Raw genomic sequence first — 19,485 nt, 5'->3', positions numbered from 1 at the left:
AAAATTGTTGTACACTACATTGTACAATCACTATGTTGTACACCTATAAATTATATAATATTGTGTATCAACTATACCTCAATTAAAAAAAAAAAAAACAACTCTTATCCAAGAATACTCTATCCAGCAAAGTTATCCTTCACATCCGAAGGAGAAATAAAGTCTTTCCCAGACAAACAAAAGCTAAGGGAGTTTATCACCACTAGTCCTACCTTACATGAAATATTGAAAGGAGCTCTTCTACCTGAAACAAAAAGGCAAAATTATACAAAACTTTTGGTAAAGTGATAAATAGACAGAATCAGAAAATTATAATTCTACATCAGAGTAGGTTGTTAACACTTAATTATAGCATAAAAGTTAAAGGGGAAAAAAAGCATTAAAAATAACTATAGCTACTTAAATTGGTGATGAATCTACAACATAAAAAGGGATAATTTGTGACAACAAAAACATAAAAGGGGAAGAGGAAAAAGATGGAACCTGTATAGGCAAATGAAGACAAGATGCTATCAGCAGAAAGAGGACTATTTTATCTATGAGATGTTTTATACAAACCTCATGGTAACCACAAAGCAAAAATCTGAGCAGAGACACAAAACATAAAAAAAGAGGAAACTGAGAAAAATATCATAGAAAACCACCAAATTAAAATGGCAGACAACAACACAAGGAAAAAGAGCAATGGAGATACAGAGCAACCAGAAAAAAAAAAAGACAAAATGGGAGTATTAAGTGCTTATCTATCAATAATCACCCTAAATGTAAATGGATTAAATTCACCAATCAAAAGACATAGAGAGGCTGGGTGGATTAAAAAACAAGGCCCAAAACTATATGCTGCCTCTGTGAGACTCATCTCAGCTCTCAACACAAACATAGGCTCCAAGTGAAGAAATGGAAGCTGACCCTCCAAGAAAATGGCAGCCAAAAGAAAGCAAGTGTGGCAATTCTCAAATCAGTCGAAATAGACTTCAAGACAAAAAAGGCAATAAGAAACAAATATGGACATTAAATAATGATAAAGGGGACAGTCCATCAAGAAAACATTTATTAATATATATGCATCTAACATAGGAGCACCAAAATATATAAAAGCAATTATTAACAGACCTAAAGGGAGAACTTGACAGCAACATAATAATAGTAGGGGGCTTTAACACCCCACTTACATCAATAGATATATCATCTAGACAGAAAGTCAACAAGGAATCATCAGCCTTGAAGGAAACATTAGACCAGATAAACTTGATAGATATATAAAGAACATTTCATCCAAAAGCAGGAGAATACACACTCTTCACAAGTGCACATGGAACATTCCTAAGGATAGACCCTATGTTGGGACACAGAACAAGTCTCAGTAAATTCAAGAAGATTAAAATCATGTCAGACTTCTTTTCTGATCTTAATGGAATGAAACTAGAAATCAGCTACAAGAAGAAAGCTGGAAAAGTCACGAATATGTGGAGTCTAAAAAGCATTGCCACTGAACAACTATTGGGTCAACAAAGAAATCAAAGTAGAAATTTTAAAAACCTGAAGAAAAATGAAAATGAAAATATAACGTATCAAAAGTTATGAGATTCAGCAAAATTGATACTAAGAGAGAAGTTTATAGCATACAAGCCTACCTCAAGAAACAAGAAAAATCTCAAACAATTTAACCTGACACCTAAAGGAGCTAGAAAAAGAACAAATGAAGCCCAAAGTCAGTAGAAAGAAGGAAATAATAAAAATCAGAGCAGAAATAAATGAAATAGAGACTAAAATGACAGTAGAAAAGATCAGTGAAACTAAGAGCTGGTTCTTTGAAGAGATAAACAAAATGGACAAACCTTTAGCTAGACTCAGTAAGAAAAAAGAGAGAAGGCTCAAATAAAATGAGAAATGAAAAAGAAGAAGTTCCAATGAAGACCACAGAAATACAAAGGATTATAAGAGACTACCATGAACAGCTATCCATCAACAAATTGGATAACCTAGAAGAAATGGATAAATTCTTAGAATTATACAACCTTCCAAGACTGAATCATGAAGAAATAAAAAATCTGAATAGACCAATCACTAGTAAGGAGATTGAAACAGTAATCAAAAACGTACCCCCAAATAAGAGTCCAGGATCAGACAGCTTCATTGGTAAATTCTACCAAACATTCAAAGAATATTTGATACCTGTCCTTCTCAAACTCTTCCAAAAATTTGAAGAGGAGGGAACACTACCTAACACATTTTATGAGGCCAACATCACCCTAATGCCAAAACTAGACAAGGACAACACAAAAAAAGAAAATTACAGACTAGTATTTCTGATGAACCATAGATGCAAAAATCCTCAACCCAATATTAGCAAACCAAATTTAATTTGTGCAGCCTCTATGGAAAGCAATATGGAGGTTCCTCAAAAAATTAAGAATAGACCTGCCATGTGATCCAGCTATCCCACTTCTGGGAATTTATGCAAAGAATATGAAAACACTAATTCTAAAAGATATATGCACCCACATCCCTGTGTTCATTGCAGCATTATTTACAATAGTGAAGATATGGAAACAACCTAAGTGCCCATCAATAAACGAATGAATGAAGAAGATGTGGTGTATATATACAAAGGAATACTACTCAGCCATAAAAAAGATGAAATCTTGCCATTTGTGACAACATGGATGAACACTGAGGGTATTATGCTAAATGAAATAAGTCAGACAAACACCATATGATTTCACTCATATGTGGAATCTAAAAAGTAAAACAAATGAACAATTATAACAAAACAGAAACAAACTAACAGATACAGAGAACAAACTAGTGGTTACCAGAGGGGAGAGGAGTGGTGAGAGGGGCAAACAGGTGAAGGTGACCAAGAGGTACAAACTACTGGGTATAAAATAAATAAATTACAAGGATGTAATGTACAGCACAGGGAATAGTGTTAGTATTTTATAATAACATTGTATGGAGTATAATCTATGAAAATATTAAATTACCATGTTTTACACTTAATATTGTAAGTCAACTATACTTTGATAAAAATTTTTTAAAAAATATACAGAAACTATACTATTATTGTCTTAATGTCTAAAAGGATCAAGTAAAATAATTTGTAATATAGTTAACAAAACAAAACATTGCAGTACTGGCATAAGAAGAGACATATAGACTAATAGAATAGACTAGAGAGCCCAAGAATAAACACTTGTATATATGGTCAGTTGATTTTCAACAAAGGTACCAAGATCAGTCAATGGGAAAAGGACAGTCTTTTTCAAGAAATGGTGTTGGGTCCTGATTTCAAAGTATATTACAAAGCTACAGTAATCAAAACAGTATGGTACTGGCACAAAAACAGACATATAGATCAGTGGAACAGAATAGAGAGCGCAAAAATAAATCCAGAAATAAATATGGTGAATTAGTCTATGACAAAGGAGGCAAGAATATGCAATGGGGAAAAGACAGCCTCTTCAATAAATGGTGTTGGGAAAACTGGACAGCTACATGCAAAAGAATTAAACTAGACTACTTTCTCACACTATGTAGAAAAATAAACTCAAAATGGATTAAAGACTTCAATATAAGACCTGAAACTATACAACTCCTGGAAGAAAACAGGGGGTATGCTTTTGGACATCAGTCTTAGCAATAGTTTTTTGGATCTGTCTCCTCAAGCAAGGGAAACCAAAGCAAAAATAAACAAATAGGACCATGTCAAACTAAAAAGCTTTTGCACAGCAAAAGAAACTCGCAACAAAATGAAAAGGTAGCCTACCGAACAGGAGAAGATACTTGCAAACAATATATCTGGTAAGGGATTAATATCCAAAATATACAAAGAGGGACTTCCCTGGTTAGGACTCTGCGCTTCCACTGAAAGGGGTGCGGGTTCGATCCCTGGTCAGGGAACTGGGATCTGCATTCCACACTGCATAGCCAATCAAAAACAAAACAAAAGCTTAGGCAGTTCAACAACAAAAAAGCAAACAACCTGATTAAAAAAATGGGCAGACATTTGCAGCAACATGGATGAACCTGGAGATTATCATACTAAGTGAAGTAAGCCAGACAGAGAAAGAGAAAGACAAGTATCATATGGTATTGCTTATATGCAGAATCCAAAAAAAATAAAAAGATACAAATGAACTTAGTTGCAAAACAGAAACAGACTGACAAACTTAGGAAACAAACTTATGGTTACCAAAGAGGAAAGGTGGAGGGGAGGGATAAATTGGGAGTTTGGGATTGACGTATACACACTACTATATCTAAAATAGATAACCAACAAGGACCTACTATACAGCATAGGGAACTCTGCTCAATATTCTGTAATAATGTAAAAGGGAAAAGAATTTGAAAAAGAAAAGGTACATTATATGTGTAACTGAATCACTTTGCTGTAACTAATACATTGTTAATCAACTATACCTGAACTAACACAATATTGTCAATCAACTATACTCCCAATATAAAATAAACATTTTTAAAAAAATGGGCAGAGGACCTGAATAGATACAGAATAGAAGAATAGAAGACATACAGATGGCCAACAGACACGTGAAAGATGCTCAACATCACTAACCATAAGGGAAATGTAAATCAAAACCACAGTGAGGTACTACCTCACATCTGTCAGAATGGCAACCATGAAACAGACAACAAAAAAGTATTGGCGAGGGTGTGGAGAAAAGGGAACACTTGCACACTGTTGGTAGGAGTGTAAATTGCTGCAGCCACTGCAGAAAACAGTCTGGAGGTTTCTCAAAAAACTAAAAATAGAACTACCATATGACCCAGCAGTTCTGCTCCTGATTATACAGTATCCAGAAAAAAAAGAAAACACTAATTCAAAAAGATACATGTAATTCATAGCAGCAGTATTTACAACTGCCAAGATATGGAAGCAACCTAAGTGTCCACCAACAGATGAATGGATAAAGAAGATGTGGTGTGTGTGCACAGTGGAATACTACACAGCCATAAAAAAGAAATCTTGCCACTTGCAACAACATGAATGGATCTGGAGGGTGTTATGCTAAGTAAAATAAATCAGACAGAGAAGGACAAATCCTGTACAATCTCACTTATATATGGAATCTAAAAAACACAACAAAATGAAAACAGATTCACAGATATGGAGAACAAAGGCAAGGTTGCCAGAATGGAGGGTGGGGGGAGAAATAGGTGAAGGGGATTAAGAGGTACAAACCTCCAGTTATAAAATAAATAAGCCATGGGGATGTAATATACAGCATAAGGAATATGATCAATAATATTGTAATAATTTTGAATGGGGACAGTTATTAGACTTACCATGGTGATCATTTCATAATGTATGGAAATGTCAAATCACTGTGTAGTACACCTGAAACTAACATAATATTGTATATCAACTATATTTCAATTTTTAAAAATGGTGTTGGGAAAACTGTGCAAAAGAATGAATATGGAACCTTTCTTTACACCACAGATAGAAAACTCAAGATGGATAAAAGACCTAATACCTGACAGCTAAAACTATAAAACTCTTAGAAGGAAACGTCAGGGAAAATCATTATGACAATAGATTTGGCAATGATTTCTTCAATATGACACTATTGCTTATCTTACAGTATGCTTTCCCTCCTTGGCCTATGACCACTACATGCCAATAGCAACCCTCAGACATTATGACCACCAAAAAGGGACTAAACATTTCCAAACATCCTCTGGGAAGGGCGGGGAGCGGGGCATGTAGTGCCCTCACTTGAAACCACTGCAAGATTGAAAAAGTTTTTGTGTGATGTTAATAGCATATTTTCAGAGATGGGAGAGAAAACTTCATCTGGTGGAGTATCTTTTTTGACCACTATCCTTAGCATAGAAAGTTAAATTGGCTAATTTACCCTTTGGCAACTTCACTTATTTAAAAATTCTTTTTTTTTTTTTAATAAGAATCATGCATCTCGGGGCTTCCCTGGTGGCGCAGCGGTTGAGAATCTGCCTGCCAATGCAGGGGACACGGGTTCGAGCCCTGGTCTGGGAAGATCCCACATGCCACGGAGCAACTAGGCCCGTGAGCCACAATTAGTGAGCCTGTGCGTCTGGAGCCTGTGCTCTGCAACAAGAGAGGCCGCAATAGTGAGAGGCCCGCGCACCGCGATGAAGAGTGGCCCCCGCTCGCGGCAACTAGAGAAAGCCCTCGCACAGAAACGAAGACCCAACACAGCCAAAAATAAATAAATTAATTAATTAAAAATCCTATGTATTTAAAAAAAAAAAGAATCATGCATCTCATTTCAAATGATTCAAGCAGTGCAGAATTTTTTAAAAATGGGTGAGAAAAATAATAATTCACATTTTGAGCTTCACTCTTGACCAAAAAAATAAATAAATAAAAACCACAAGAAACAAACCAAAAAAAAAAAAAAAACTCTCTGATTTAATTTGAGGCCATAATAAATATTTGGAGGTTGCACATGTAGGTTTTAAATAGTTTCATTTAAAAAGGTATCAATTGGGGGACTTCCCTGGTGGCGCAGCAGTTAAGAATCCACCTGCCAATGCAGGGGACACAGGTTTGATCCCTGGTCTGGGAAGATCCCACATGCCACGGAGCACCTAAGCCCGTGCACCACAACTACTGAGGCCCGCGCACACTAGAGCTGGCACACCACAACTAGTGAACCCACACACCACAACTACTGAAGCCCGTGTGCTCTAGGGCCCACGTGCCGCAGCTACTGAGCCCGCGTGCTGCAACTACTGAAGCCTGCGCACCTAGAGCCTGCACTCCTCAACAAGAGAAGCCACTGAAGTGAGAAGCCTGCGCACTGCAACGAGAAGAGTAGCCCGTGCTCGCTGCAACTAGAGAGAGAAAGCCGGCGCGCAGCAACTAAGACCCAATGCAGCCAAAAAAAGGTATCAATTGGTTTCCTGCTTTGGAAGATGAGAATGACTCATGTTTCTTTCCACCTCCTTTCACCTCCCCCTTAGCTTTTAAGATTTGTAAGTTTTTATGTTTATAATACTTACATTATGTGTATAAACATAATTTCCATGGTGAGAAGTATTATTTTCTGTATAAATGTATTTTAATACATATTACCAGTCTTTTTACTTATTTTTTTCCAGAGTTCTTTATTTTTATCTCTCTGTTAATTAGTTGGGTCTTGTTGTTAGTTGGTTTTTTTTTTCCATCTAGAGTTCATGGATTCTCTCTGCTCTGACTTCTTTAATGGTCAAGGATATTTGTCATCACTTGGCATGGTGGATAAGGCACATGGAGAAATACTATGACTCCAAGGAAATTAGGCATAAGATAAGTACATTTCATTATTAGGGAAAGTGTGACATTTAAAATTAAATTTACTTTAAACTTTGTAGCCTACTCTTTGATTTAATTATTATATTTATAATCTGCCTATAAAAAGGAAGTAAATAGCTTAAATTAAAAGAGTTGGTGAGGGACTTCCCTGGTGGTCCAGTGGTTAAGAATCCACCTTCCAATGCAGGGACGAGGGTTTGATCCCTGGTCGGGGAACTAAGATCCCACATGCCGTGGGACAGCTAAGCCTGCGCGCCGCAACTACTGAGCCCTCACACCACAACTAGAGAGAAGCCGGTGCTCTGCAACAAAGATCCCATGTGCCGCAACTAAGACCCGACGCAGCCAAATAAATAAATATTAAAAAAAAAAGAGTTGGTGAAAGATGATATATGAGATAAATATGAAAATTAATTACTAAGATTGAGTCCATATCTTTGGACATATGAAAATATGTATGAAATACATATGAAAATATTTATGAATAAAATTATTTGGCCTCTGAAATTTGTTTCAAAATAATCTGTGGGAGAGGGAGAAAAGAGTATCAGTGAAACAAAGATTGGCTACTAGCTGAGATCAGCACATAGGCATTCATCATACTGTTCTTTCTACTTGTGAAATGCTTGGAAATTTCCATAGTAGGAAGAAAAAATGAAGAAGATGACAGATACATTTGAGGACTTCTATTTTCAGCGATAGTGCAGTTAGAGACCCTGAAAGTACCCAGCTACGTGATATCTAAAAATGCTTGGTAAAATTTTAAAACCATTCTTAAATGATTAGATGAGTCCATTAAGATCAGAATGGAGTAAACTAAATTTTAGAGCCTTGGATACCCTGAGGCCTGCGGTCGTCTTTATTGAGACTCTGAACTGCATTGCACAGAGGGGACAGGGGCAGAGCCTGAATTCACATAAAATAGAAGCATAATGCCTGGGCCCAGGAGAGGTGCACCCTCAGAAAGGGCGAACTAAAAAGGAAACGCACCTTGCAAAGGTGAACCACAAGAACACATTTCTATCTTGGGCTGGGCTATGAATGAGAGTTAAAAAAAAGGAAAAAAAAAACAAAAACAAACACCTCCTTTGAGAACTTGTAGCTACTGGCCAGACCTCAAGGAGTTTGGGACCCGGTCCACCTTCTTTGTATGATCCCAAAACACAAGCCTATAATTTAAAGAGTATCAGGGTAGGTAATATCCCCAGGTGTCTAAGAGAAGCAAAAACAGACTTTCCTAGATGAGCATACCCTCAACCAGGCCTCAGGGAATTCCTAGAGACAGGTAACAAAAAAACTCACAGTCAAATATTATAAAACAGAAATCCAGCAAGCCATAGATAACAGAACTAGAGCCACAGAGAGGTCAGCTTTTATAATTAATTATCAGAATTAAAATTAAATAAGTCTGCTTGAAATGTTTTCAGATTTAAAGAGGGCATTGAAAACATGAGCGAGAGAATAGGAGACTAATGATTAGGCCAATTTGAAGAAGAACAAAATATTACTTTTAGAAATTAAAAAAAAAGAAACTTACTAAAATTAAGAATTCAAATGGATAGAAAGCTAAACGAAAGATTAGTATAACTGTATAGAGTATTAGTGACCAGGAAGATATATCTGAGGAAATTATCCGAAGTATAGCCACAGGGAGGTAAGATGTGGACATATGTAAGGGGAGTTAAGAGACGTGGAGGAGCAGGAAGAGGGCCCATCAGACTGCATCTGTGTCTTCCTGTTTCCTACAACTGGAGCAGCCCATTGGCTACATCCCTAGCCAGAATTTAGCAGCGCTTTTTTTTTTTTTAAGGATCAACATAATTGTTTTCATTATCAGTCTTGCAAATTACTGAGGTTGGGCAAGGCCAGGATTGTAGCTTGAATCTCACATTTTTGTTGAGAAGCAATCTGATTGGGGAAGCCGTGTCACTGAGCAGAGGACAGCGGAGGCGTCCCAGGTTATTAGCCGTGTTAGATACCTTCCCAGAGGCAACAGGCGAGACCAGGCACTTCACAGTCAGAGGTCCACTCCAGGGGCTCTCGGTGTCCACTGCCCCCCTTCAGGGAGGCACGGGGAGGCACGATGGGCTGGAGGAACTTCACCAGGTGCTTTGTCTCTGTCTTTACATTCCCATCCACATCACACAGCCCCAGGCAGAGTTGGGCAGCGCTTTCTCCCACTCACCTCCACCCTTTTATAAGTGGGCAGCCCCATCCCTGCTCTGGGCTTCAAGCAGAGAGCCTGGCTCCAGTCCCCTGCTTTGTGTCACTGGAGTTCCCTTTATTCAGCCAAACTCCTTACCACCATGACCTGCTTCTAGACTCAAGGCCTTCAACCCACAAGCTTGGTAATTAACATTCTGGGTTCCTTTCATGGAGATACTCATCTTGGTTTTGCAACTGACTGGACTTTCTCCTCTTTCTTCTTTTAGTTTGATCCATTGTGACTGAGGGGCATTTTGAAGGGTGAATGAATTTATTCTACATTCTCTCTTCAAAGAAATTTTTGAGCAGTTTTTACAGGAAATAATAGTGTCCTTATTTCTTACATCTGCAATAATGAGCATAAGTCACTTACTGTCTTGACCTTGGGCAAGTTGCATAATCTCACTATGCTTCAGTTTCATCATCTGCAAGATAGAGATTTTAATAGAACCCACCTAAGGGCATTGTTGTGAAGATGAAATGAGGTTTAAAAAGAAAAATGCACAAAACCTAAAGGCACTTAGAACACCGCCTGGCAAGTAGCAAGTACTCGGTAAACATCAGCTGTTATTATGGGTACTGGGTAAAAATCGAGGTTACCTTATGTTTTCCAAATATACATTATTTTATTTTTATCTTTATTCAACCCTGTGACATAGGTATTATCACCCTTAATTTGAGGTAAGAAAGTGAGGCACCCAAAGGTCAAATAGCAAAAACTGTAGCGGTGAGATGAACCTTGGGTACATCTAGATTGGCTGTTGGCTTTGTTACACATGGAATGATTAATGTATGTTTCTTGGTCTTATATGGGTGATGACATAGAGAAGACTAAGATGTCATTCTGGGTGAGGCTGTAAGTTTTTGGCTCTGTTGATATTATCTATTATAATAGATGGCATGACAGCCAGAAGTGAAAAAAGTCTAAGGCATTATATAATGAATCATGTGTCATTTAATGCTCATTACACTTCAACTTCAGTTGCTCGCACGAATGAACTCTTATCTCTACAGGCAATAAAATGTTTATAGCAGTCAGTAATGTATCAAATGAAAAAGGTCAATGAAACCCTCTTCCATTTTTACAACATTCAGGTAAGGGTAGATAAACCCCGGAATTACATAAGATAAACTCACTTTTATTTTTCAGTCAATAAATATCAAGTATTTGTCGTGTTCAAGGCCCTGAGCAAGGCAACACTGAGGAAATACACTTAGGTGGAAGACATGTTTTCTATCCTAGTAATTCCCATTAACGATCCACAAGGTATCAGGTTTGAGATCTTAAAGTCAGCTCCGGCTTCTTTTGTCTCTCGCTTTCAATGTTTTATCCATTACCAGGAACTGTAAATTCTTACTTTATGATGTTTGTTTCGTGTCTCTTTCCTCACAAATTTTTTCCACCATTGCTCTAGTTCAGTCTTTATTTTTTTCATTTCCAGACTGATCACTGCCTTCCCACATTCCCCCCATCCATTCTATACATGAACAGATAAATCTTCCTAGAACACCACTTTGACAATGTCATCCCTCTACACTAAACTTTCATTGGTTTCTCACTCTCAAAGTAAGTCTACATTCCTTGGTTTGGCATTCAAGCCTTCCATAATTTGGCCCCAGAAGATACTCTCCCATTTCTATTAGTACGTTACCGAGAATAGAGCCTTTGAACTGCTCTTTGGTGGAGAGTTTCCGTGAACAAATGCTGTATGCATGTTCTGCAATGATGACACCTACTTAATCAACTTGTTTTAATCTAGCATCTCCCCATCTTCTTTTTCACATAACACATACCCATAAAGTCCTGTGTTTAAGTAAACTTTTAAATTGCAGTATAACATAATACAGAAAAAGTAAAGAAAATCTAACAATTTGATGTATATCTACAAAGTGAACATACCTGTATATCTGCCACCCAGACCCCCATATATATATATATTTTTGTTTGTTTGTTTGTTTATTATCAGCATCCCAGACGTCCCCCTTACGTTCCACCCTAGTCCTTGTCCCTTACAAAGGTAACTACTCATCTGACTTTTATCACTGTACATGAATTTTGTCTATTTTGGTTTCTTTTTTTGGCTTGTTTGCTTATTTTTATTGAAATATAATTGACATATAACACATACACAAATATGTATGTGTGTGTATATATATATTTGATCTGAGTAACAGATATACAAGTGTATTTACTTTGTAAATACACATCAAGCTGTTTACTTAGATTTTCTATACTTTTTCTATATGTGTGTTATACTCCCATTAAAAAGTTTACTTCAACTAAAGACTATATAGATATGTGAAATTTACTTTGGTGGACTCTCCACATCTAAACTTTCAGTCTGTTTTGCAGGGACAAATGTTACAACCTCTGTCCCACTTTGTAACTCTGCAGGTTAATTATCTGTACCTAATTATATACATTTTTTCCTCTGCTATGCTCATTTTTTTAGGGCTTGACTACCTCTGTGAACTTTACAACCAAATGAGTTATTTTGTCCCTTGTCTGCTATATAAAGAAAATTATATGAATCAAGGTGCTCTGGCTGCACATCTGGCCTCAACACCTCCACTATCCCCTGCTGCCTGGCCCCCGCCCCACCTTATGCTGTCTCTCTCTGTATTAATGCCACCTTCTCTTCCCTTCTCTTCTCTTCTCTTCTCCATACCTATAAAAACATTGACAACTGGTTTTTGGTATTTCTCTTCTTTCCAAGATGTCACTACTTTGGCAGAGTCTGTGTTTATTTAGATGACCAACCCATCACCCTAGCTTCTGTGCCCTTTGATCTTCTCAACTTAACCTTCAGTGTAGGCAGAATTCTAAAGATCCCCTTCTCCCCCAGGGTCCAAGATTCCACTGGTATGTAACCAAACATTAATGTGGGTACTGCTCTGAGGAATTTTGAAGTTGTGATTGAAGTCCCAAATGAGTTCACCCCAAAATAGTGAGATTATCTAGATGGGCCTGATGTAATCACACAAGCCCTTCAAAAGGAGGAAGGCGAAATCCAAGAGATTAGAAGTTTGAGAACCTGCTTTGAAGATGGAGGGGGGAGTCCCATGAGAAGGAATGTGGGCAGCCTGAAGGAGCTGGTTGACTGACAGCAAGGAAACGAGGACCTCAGTCCTAAAACTGCAAGGAATTGGATTCTGCCAACAACCTGTCCTTGGAAGTAGATTCTTCAGATAAGAGTCTTCAGATAAGAGCCCTGCTGGCTCATACTTTGATTTGGCCCCATGATACCCTAAGCAGAGCCAAGCCTAGCCCACCTAGATTCCTGACCTCCAGAATTTTGAAATAATTAATGAGTATTGTTTTAAGATGCTGAACTGATGGCAAGTTCTCACTCAGCACTAGAAGATAAACATACCTTCCTTCCATTTCCCGAATTCTACTGTCACGTTCAAACCATGGGACCTTGTCAAACCCTGGAGTGCCAATATTATATGCCAGTTCCCTATTCAGTGACTTCACCCTCCAGTTTCATCTCTTCAGCCTCCAAGTGACCCTGCTACAGGCTCCCTTCCTACCTGTCTCTTCCTGGATCCACTTTCCTGTGATGAATCACTTCACCTGCTCAAACCCTTGCTCCATTTTTCTGTTGCCTTACCCACGCAGCAAAACCACATCCTCAAATGAATTCCACCTTCTAACCCGCTCTGTCTTTACTTCTTTGTGATTGGGAAAGCCATGCCCATTTGTGGCTTTGATGGCACCACTTTTATAGAGTCCAATCTTAGGGGTCCTTGGTGTTGCCCTGTAGTCTCTCTCTGGGTCCCTTGGAAGAAAAACTTTTACTCTGCCGATAGGTCTAGCGGGGCTGTGGGAGGAATGAAAGTTAATTGACCACAAACCAATTAAAGGAGAAAAGATCAGGCTCTGGGGCTTATAGACCAGCTTAATAGGGGAAAGGAGGGTGGAGAGAGAGGGATTCTATGGGAAAACAAAGGACTTTTAGGAAAGAGAAGTAGGCTTTTAGGGAAAGAAGTATGACAGTTTGTTTATGCAATTTCTTTTTTTTTTTTTAATGTAGTGTCTACACACTGAGTTTTTTTTTTTTAAATAGTAATCTTTTATTTATTTATTTATTTTTTATTTTTGGCTGTGTTGGGTCTTCGTTTCTGTGCGAGGGCTTTCTCTAGTTGCGGCGAGCGGGGGCCACTCTTCATCGCGGTGCGCGGGCCTCTCACCGTCGCGGCCTCTCTTGTTGCGGAGCGCAGGCTCCAGACCCGCAGGCTCAGTAGTTGTGGCTCACGGGCCCAGTTGCTCCGCGGCATGTGCGATCTTCCCAGACCAGGGCTCGAACCCGTGTCCCCTGCATTGGCAGGCAGATTCTCAACCACTGCGCCACCAGGGAAGCCCCTGCAGTTTCTTATCCAGGTGTGTGTGGTTGGTCTTCTACCAGGCACTGAAGCCCCTCTGAGGGGATTTATAGCAGCTTCACTCTCTGAAGGCTCTGCCTTTAGTCAGATAAGGGGAGCTTCAAAAAAAAAATGCTTCTTCAACAGCTGTATCTCATATGTCTTCAGTTTAAATAGTCTTCATAGGAGCTCTGTGGGTCCCTACATGAGCGTCCTCTTTGTTTCCTTAGGGCCGTGTGGTAAGGAGAATAACGACCTGCCAAAGATGTCCATGTCCTAATACCCAGAATGTGAATGTGCTAGGTTACCGAATCAGATGACTTCAAAATAAGGAGATTACCCTGGTTTATCTGGTGGGTCTAATGTAATTATAAGAGTCCTTAAAGGTAGAAGAGGGAGGCAGAAGATGAGAGTCAGAGAAAGAGATGTGATGACAGAAGCAGGGTCCGAGAGATGCTGTGTTGTTGGCTGGAGGAGGGGGCCATAGCCCAGGAACTCAGGAAGCCTCTGAAACCTGGAAGAGTTTCCAGAAAGGAACCCAGAACTGCTAACAGCTTTGGTTTTAGCCCAGTAAAGCCCACGTTGGACTTCTGATCTACTGAAATGCCAGGTAATACGTTTTCGTTGCTTTAAAGCCACCAGTTTTGTGGTAGTTTGTTACTGCCGCCACAGGAAATGAATACAGGCCTACTCCAGTATTCATCATTTTCTCAGATCCCTGATCTTCTCATTCGTGCCCATACTCTCAGCAGATCCCCCAACTTCAAAGAGAAGGTGTAGTTGTAGGCCAGACATTTCTTTCAATTTTCTCTCTTTTCCCTTCTTAACACATTTATTACACGAGGACACCCCCTGACTCCCTTCCCCTTTGCCACAATTAAAGAAAGATACATATTTTTGGCTTTTCTAACATTAATTCATCTGAATTCTAATTCCATTCTGCTTTCTAAGGTACCTGATTATAACCAGTTAACCACCTTTTCTTCTTTATGGCTTGTCCTCTTGGCATGGACACATATTCTGGCCTGTAATTTAAACCAAACAAGAAATATTTTCTCTGAACCCCAAGATAGCCTTTAGGTATACGCCTTTCTGTCACCTTCCTTTTATAGTGAGACCTTTGGGAAGAGTTGCCTATACCCTGTTCCTGTTTCTTCACTTACTCGTCAGTGCTCAAGCAACTACAGACTGAACGGTCTCTCACGGAGTGAATCAAAGGCCCCTGGTAGCTGTAAGCAGAGCCATGGGGGGTCACGGTGCATACGGCCTCTTGCACCGTTTTTTATTTGCTTCAACTTAAGTAGTAATGAAAATAAATATACTGGGATCCAGTATGAACATTATATACGTAACCCAAATGCCTCGAGGCCCATAATAAGCCCTGCCTGAAACCTGAACTTGCTAAGGGGGAACTGACCCTGAGTTCACCACTTGGAGTAAGCACTGAGGAATGGCCTGGGTCCTTACCAGCTCCTTGCACTTGGTGGCCAGGCAGGCAGATAGACTGAGAGCTCAGGGCAGCTGGGAGAGCTTTGGAGGATATTAAGAATCCTACGAGAAGGATGAAGAGAGCTTCTCATAGGTCCATATAAGAGCTTTGATGGTGGAGTGCCTGATTGATGGAGTTCTAGGCCCAGGAAGTTTGTTCCTTTAATGAGAAGACTTTTTGATTTTGCTTTGGTTGCCATTCTATATAGTAGATAAATCATATCCTTTATCAACGTTAAACAAATTTGTAACCATCTGTTGCTGACATTCTGTCAAGCACTGATACCCCTGTTAGAACCATACAAGCAAACACCCCTCACTGGTGTGACGATTGGAAAGGAGTATTATGCTTCCCCTCTCCCCGACAAGTCTCCCAGTTATTTTTGGAGTTTTCAAAAGGGAGACTCAAATGACTTCATGAATGAGACTATCGGCTCCCTTTACGTGAAGGCATCTTTTTTGCATCATCTAGTTATGTCCAAGCGCACTACCTACAAAAACACATGGTGACACCTCAGCCCTTCCAGGGCCCATTTAAGATCTCCAATGTGTGCGTCAAGGGTGTGGACTCCAGATGGCCCCAAAGCTTGGGACTGTAAAGAAATCCTAACTTTGATAATTCTGTGGTTTGACTGCAAGGCACATAAAACGTGACAGTGACTTCAACCAGCTTGGAGATAGTCCAGCAGGTCAGTGATACCATCAGAGATCCAGGCTCTTTCTGTTTACTTATTACGCCATCTAAGAAATTAATAGAAAGAAATGGGAAAAAAACTTTACATTGAAAATTTACAAATAAACCACAAATGATCATTAAACATTAAAAAAGCTTATTCTCACTTAAGTCAATGTAATAAAAATTAAAACACTGATATGCCATTTGTTACCTATCAAATTAAAAAAAAATTATTCTGCCCAGTATTTGTGAGAATTTAGGGCAACAAGCAATCTTTTAAATTGTTAGGAGACTGAATTTGGCACAAACTTTTCGTGGGAAATTTAGCTATATGTCTTAAAATTTTTCAAATGAGTATAGCTTTTGCCTCAGCAATTCCCTGTCTGGAATTTACCTGAGTGTGCCATGACACAGCTACAGAGATGTTTTGTGAATAACAGGAAGACTGGTTAAATTAATTATGGTAGGTAACAAGACGACCGAATACCACGTGCCCGCAGGGAACCATGCTTGCAATATAGCAGTTTTACAAAATAACAGCTACGGCTATTGAGTGCTATCTAATGACTTTGCACACATTGTCTCATTTAATCTTTGTAACTACCCTGAGAGATCCTTTCCCCTGATTACCAATAATCACTTCAAGACTAAGTAACTAGTTCAAGTCTCCAGGGTTTGGGAAAGCCAGGATTCAGACACAGGCTATCTGACTCCAGAGGTGACGACGTTCATCCCTGTACTTTGTATATAAACCCAATTTTGTTTTTTCCAAAAAAATGTATGCAGAGAAAAAGACTAAAAGCAGATGGTACGTGGCTGACGGGTTACAGGTGATTTTCATTTTCTTACTTGATATGTAATAAGAGAGAAAAAAATTTAGTTAAATGGAAAAGAAAAAGTGCCAGATTAGGAACACATTCAGGGACTTCCCTGATGGTCCAGTGTTTGACTCTGCAATCCCACTGCAGGGATTACGGGTTGCATCCCACATGCCGCGCAGAGCGGCAGGGAGGGAAAAAAAAAAAAAAAGAATAACCAGGCTCTATAAATAGTGGGCAGTTACTCTATCCAGAGAGGTTGTGAGGTGGAGAAGAGGGAGAACAGAGGGCAGTGGTCTGAGAAACTGAGTCACCCATTTAGCCTAACTTTTGACCTTGTGCAAAATGGCCTCCTTTGGACCAGGTGACTCATATGAAAAATTAGGATGGTCGTCTTCAGGTTCCTCCCTCCCTAATATTCTGTTACCTAAAATACCCAAACACTAAATGAGAAGACAGGGCATGTGAAAATAATTAGCCCGAAGTAAAATGCTAATTTATAAGTTAAAATGACTCTTTATAATGCAATACATTTATGAAATGCTGATTTTAATCTGAACTTCTCAAACAATTTGATGGCAGTGATCAGCTTAAGAGCATATTGGGATGAGGTTAGGAACTCTTTTCCTGAATCTGCACACTTTCCAGCTTTTCTACACCGTCAGTGTATTGAACAGAAATACTGATATTTATTACAGGAGTGTGAGGGACACATTTAAACTGTTCATAGTACTATTTTCATTCAGCAAGTTTTGTTTCCTCCACCCCTAGATTCTGTTCCTGATTTTATTGGCCCTGGGGCGCGCGCACCTGATTTCTCCGAAGCTCATTCATTAGAGACCGCCTACTTGCTCTGGGGGTGGACAACGTGTGCGACAGAAAAACAAAAAACAAAACTCGGTGTCCGCGTCCTCTGGTGCTTAGGAGCGTGGGACACCGGCAGTGGCCAAATCCATCCGGGTCAGACCAGGTATTGATCGGCCCGGGTAGCGTCCTGGGGCTCCCAGGGCCAATCGCCCCTGTCCGTTTCGTGCGAGCCCCGGAGGCCAGGAGCGGTGGCTTTGTCCCCGCGGGCTCCGGGATAGTCATCTCCGTCAGCCGGTCCCCGCGGGCAGGTGACGGTGTGGTCCAGCGCCAGGCTGGATGCGCTCACACAGCACTCGCCCGCGTTCCGCCCGAGCGCCGGGCCCTTATCAGCGGCGAGGCAGGCGGCGCCACGCTTCCCGCCGGCCTTCGGGCACCGACCCCGAGGGAGCCGGGGTGCGAGAGAGGGGCCGCGCCCTGCGCTCTGCCCGCTCGCCGCCCGCTTCCCCTTGACAGTGACCGTCATCCGGGGCCGGCGCGCGGCGCCGGTGAGTGCGGGGCTCGCGGGGAGCGCGCGGGCGCGGCGGCTGGGCTGCCCGCCGGGGCGTGGGCGTCGGTCGGAGAACGTCGCCCCTCCGGCGGGCGTGGCCCGGGTCCTGGGTCCTGCGCCGCTGCGCGCCGGGTCCCGAGCGCGCGCGCCGGGCGCAAGAGGGAGCCGGACTGGCCGGACGCTGGAAGGAGGCCGCCTGGAAAGGGGCGCGTGGTGCGGCCGCTTGCAGTCCTTGTTGATCGAGTGGGAGCTGCTTCGGTCGGGTATGTTCGGAAGGCCCCGCTGACTCAGCTTCGCGTTTATGTAAATGATTGTTAGCGCTCTGCCTCGGAGCGCCACAGCTCCGGAGACTGAAGCCCCTGGTTAAGTTAAACTGAGCCACTGCTGAACTGAGCGAGTAAACTGTGAAGGCGGTTGGGATGTGTGTGCGGTGAAAGGTCCGTGGCTGTTGGCGTGTATGCATTTGGTAGACGATAGAAAACTGTACATCTGAGATGACTGGGTTTTAATTAGTCCCTCCCAGCCAGTTTCATTCGAAAGTGAGTATGAAACAGACTGAAAATATAGACTCTTTTTTTTTTTTTTTTTTTTTTTTTACCAGAAAACAGTGTCTTGGTGCAGCCGATTCCGTGTCTGGTAGGGTGTGTTAGCCGGTTGGTAAAACTCTTGCCTTTCCCCAAATGTATGAAGCTAGAGTTGATACTGGGTGGACAAACACTTATTGAGTATGGAAATAGGAGAGAAATGTGTTAATACTGGTGCTTTTAAAGGGCTTAGCCAATATATTCTATGTCCTTTTCTTCTCTCCAGGACCTAAAATGTGTCCACAACTTTGGATGGTTTGCCAAAGAGTTATATTGAGCTGCCTTTTGTAATTTTTCTGTGGGTAGTTGACTTTTAATGGTTAACTTCAAAAAATTAACCAGCTTATTTCAATACTTATTAAAAATAATACTGGAGAAGTTAAAACAATACAGAAAAACATACGACCAAAAAATTAGATTATAAATCTAGCAAACAGTTAAAAAAATACCTGTAATGTTGCCTCATTTTATTTTCTTGCCCAATAGTAGAGATATAAAAGCTCATTACACTTTCAGGGAAAAAAAAAAAAAAAAAAGATTCATAGTAACAAATGTATACTGGTCATCTTTGTTCCAGACCCTGGGCATTCAGCAAGAGCTCCCCTAGGAGACAGATTCTATTGCATCAAAATGGTATGAAAATACACTGAACAGCCAAAATCAATTTCTGCATTTATTTTTATTAAGGATTCAAG

The 19,485-nt window shown here is 40.3% G+C and overlaps 1 protein-coding gene across 9 annotated transcripts in view; it reads left to right on the top strand.

The window, feature by feature from the left end:
- ABCG2 (ATP binding cassette subfamily G member 2 (JR blood group)) overlaps positions 1–19,485 on the top strand; it is a 155,490-nt gene that overhangs the window by 66,139 nt on the left and 69,866 nt on the right. Inside the window, exon 1 of one of the 9 annotated variants that reach the window (XM_068542431.1) lies at positions 17,746–17,822. The exons of 5 other annotated variants lie outside the window; for them this stretch is intronic. The gene's annotated coding sequence lies outside the window, so the exon portion shown is untranslated. Of the gene's footprint in view, positions 1–17,745; positions 17,823–18,183; positions 18,205–18,348; positions 18,470–18,610; positions 18,746–19,485 lie in introns of those variants that run through there. 3 more of the 9 variants (XM_068542432.1, XM_068542433.1, XM_068542430.1) reach the window with 3 other exon arrangements.

Source organism: Eschrichtius robustus, chromosome 4 (assembly GCF_028021215.1).
Source record: "Eschrichtius robustus isolate mEscRob2 chromosome 4, mEscRob2.pri, whole genome shotgun sequence".
Classification (NCBI taxonomy): domain Eukaryota; kingdom Metazoa; phylum Chordata; class Mammalia; order Artiodactyla; family Eschrichtiidae; genus Eschrichtius; species Eschrichtius robustus.
This window is presented reverse-complemented; position numbering and strand designations above follow the sequence as displayed.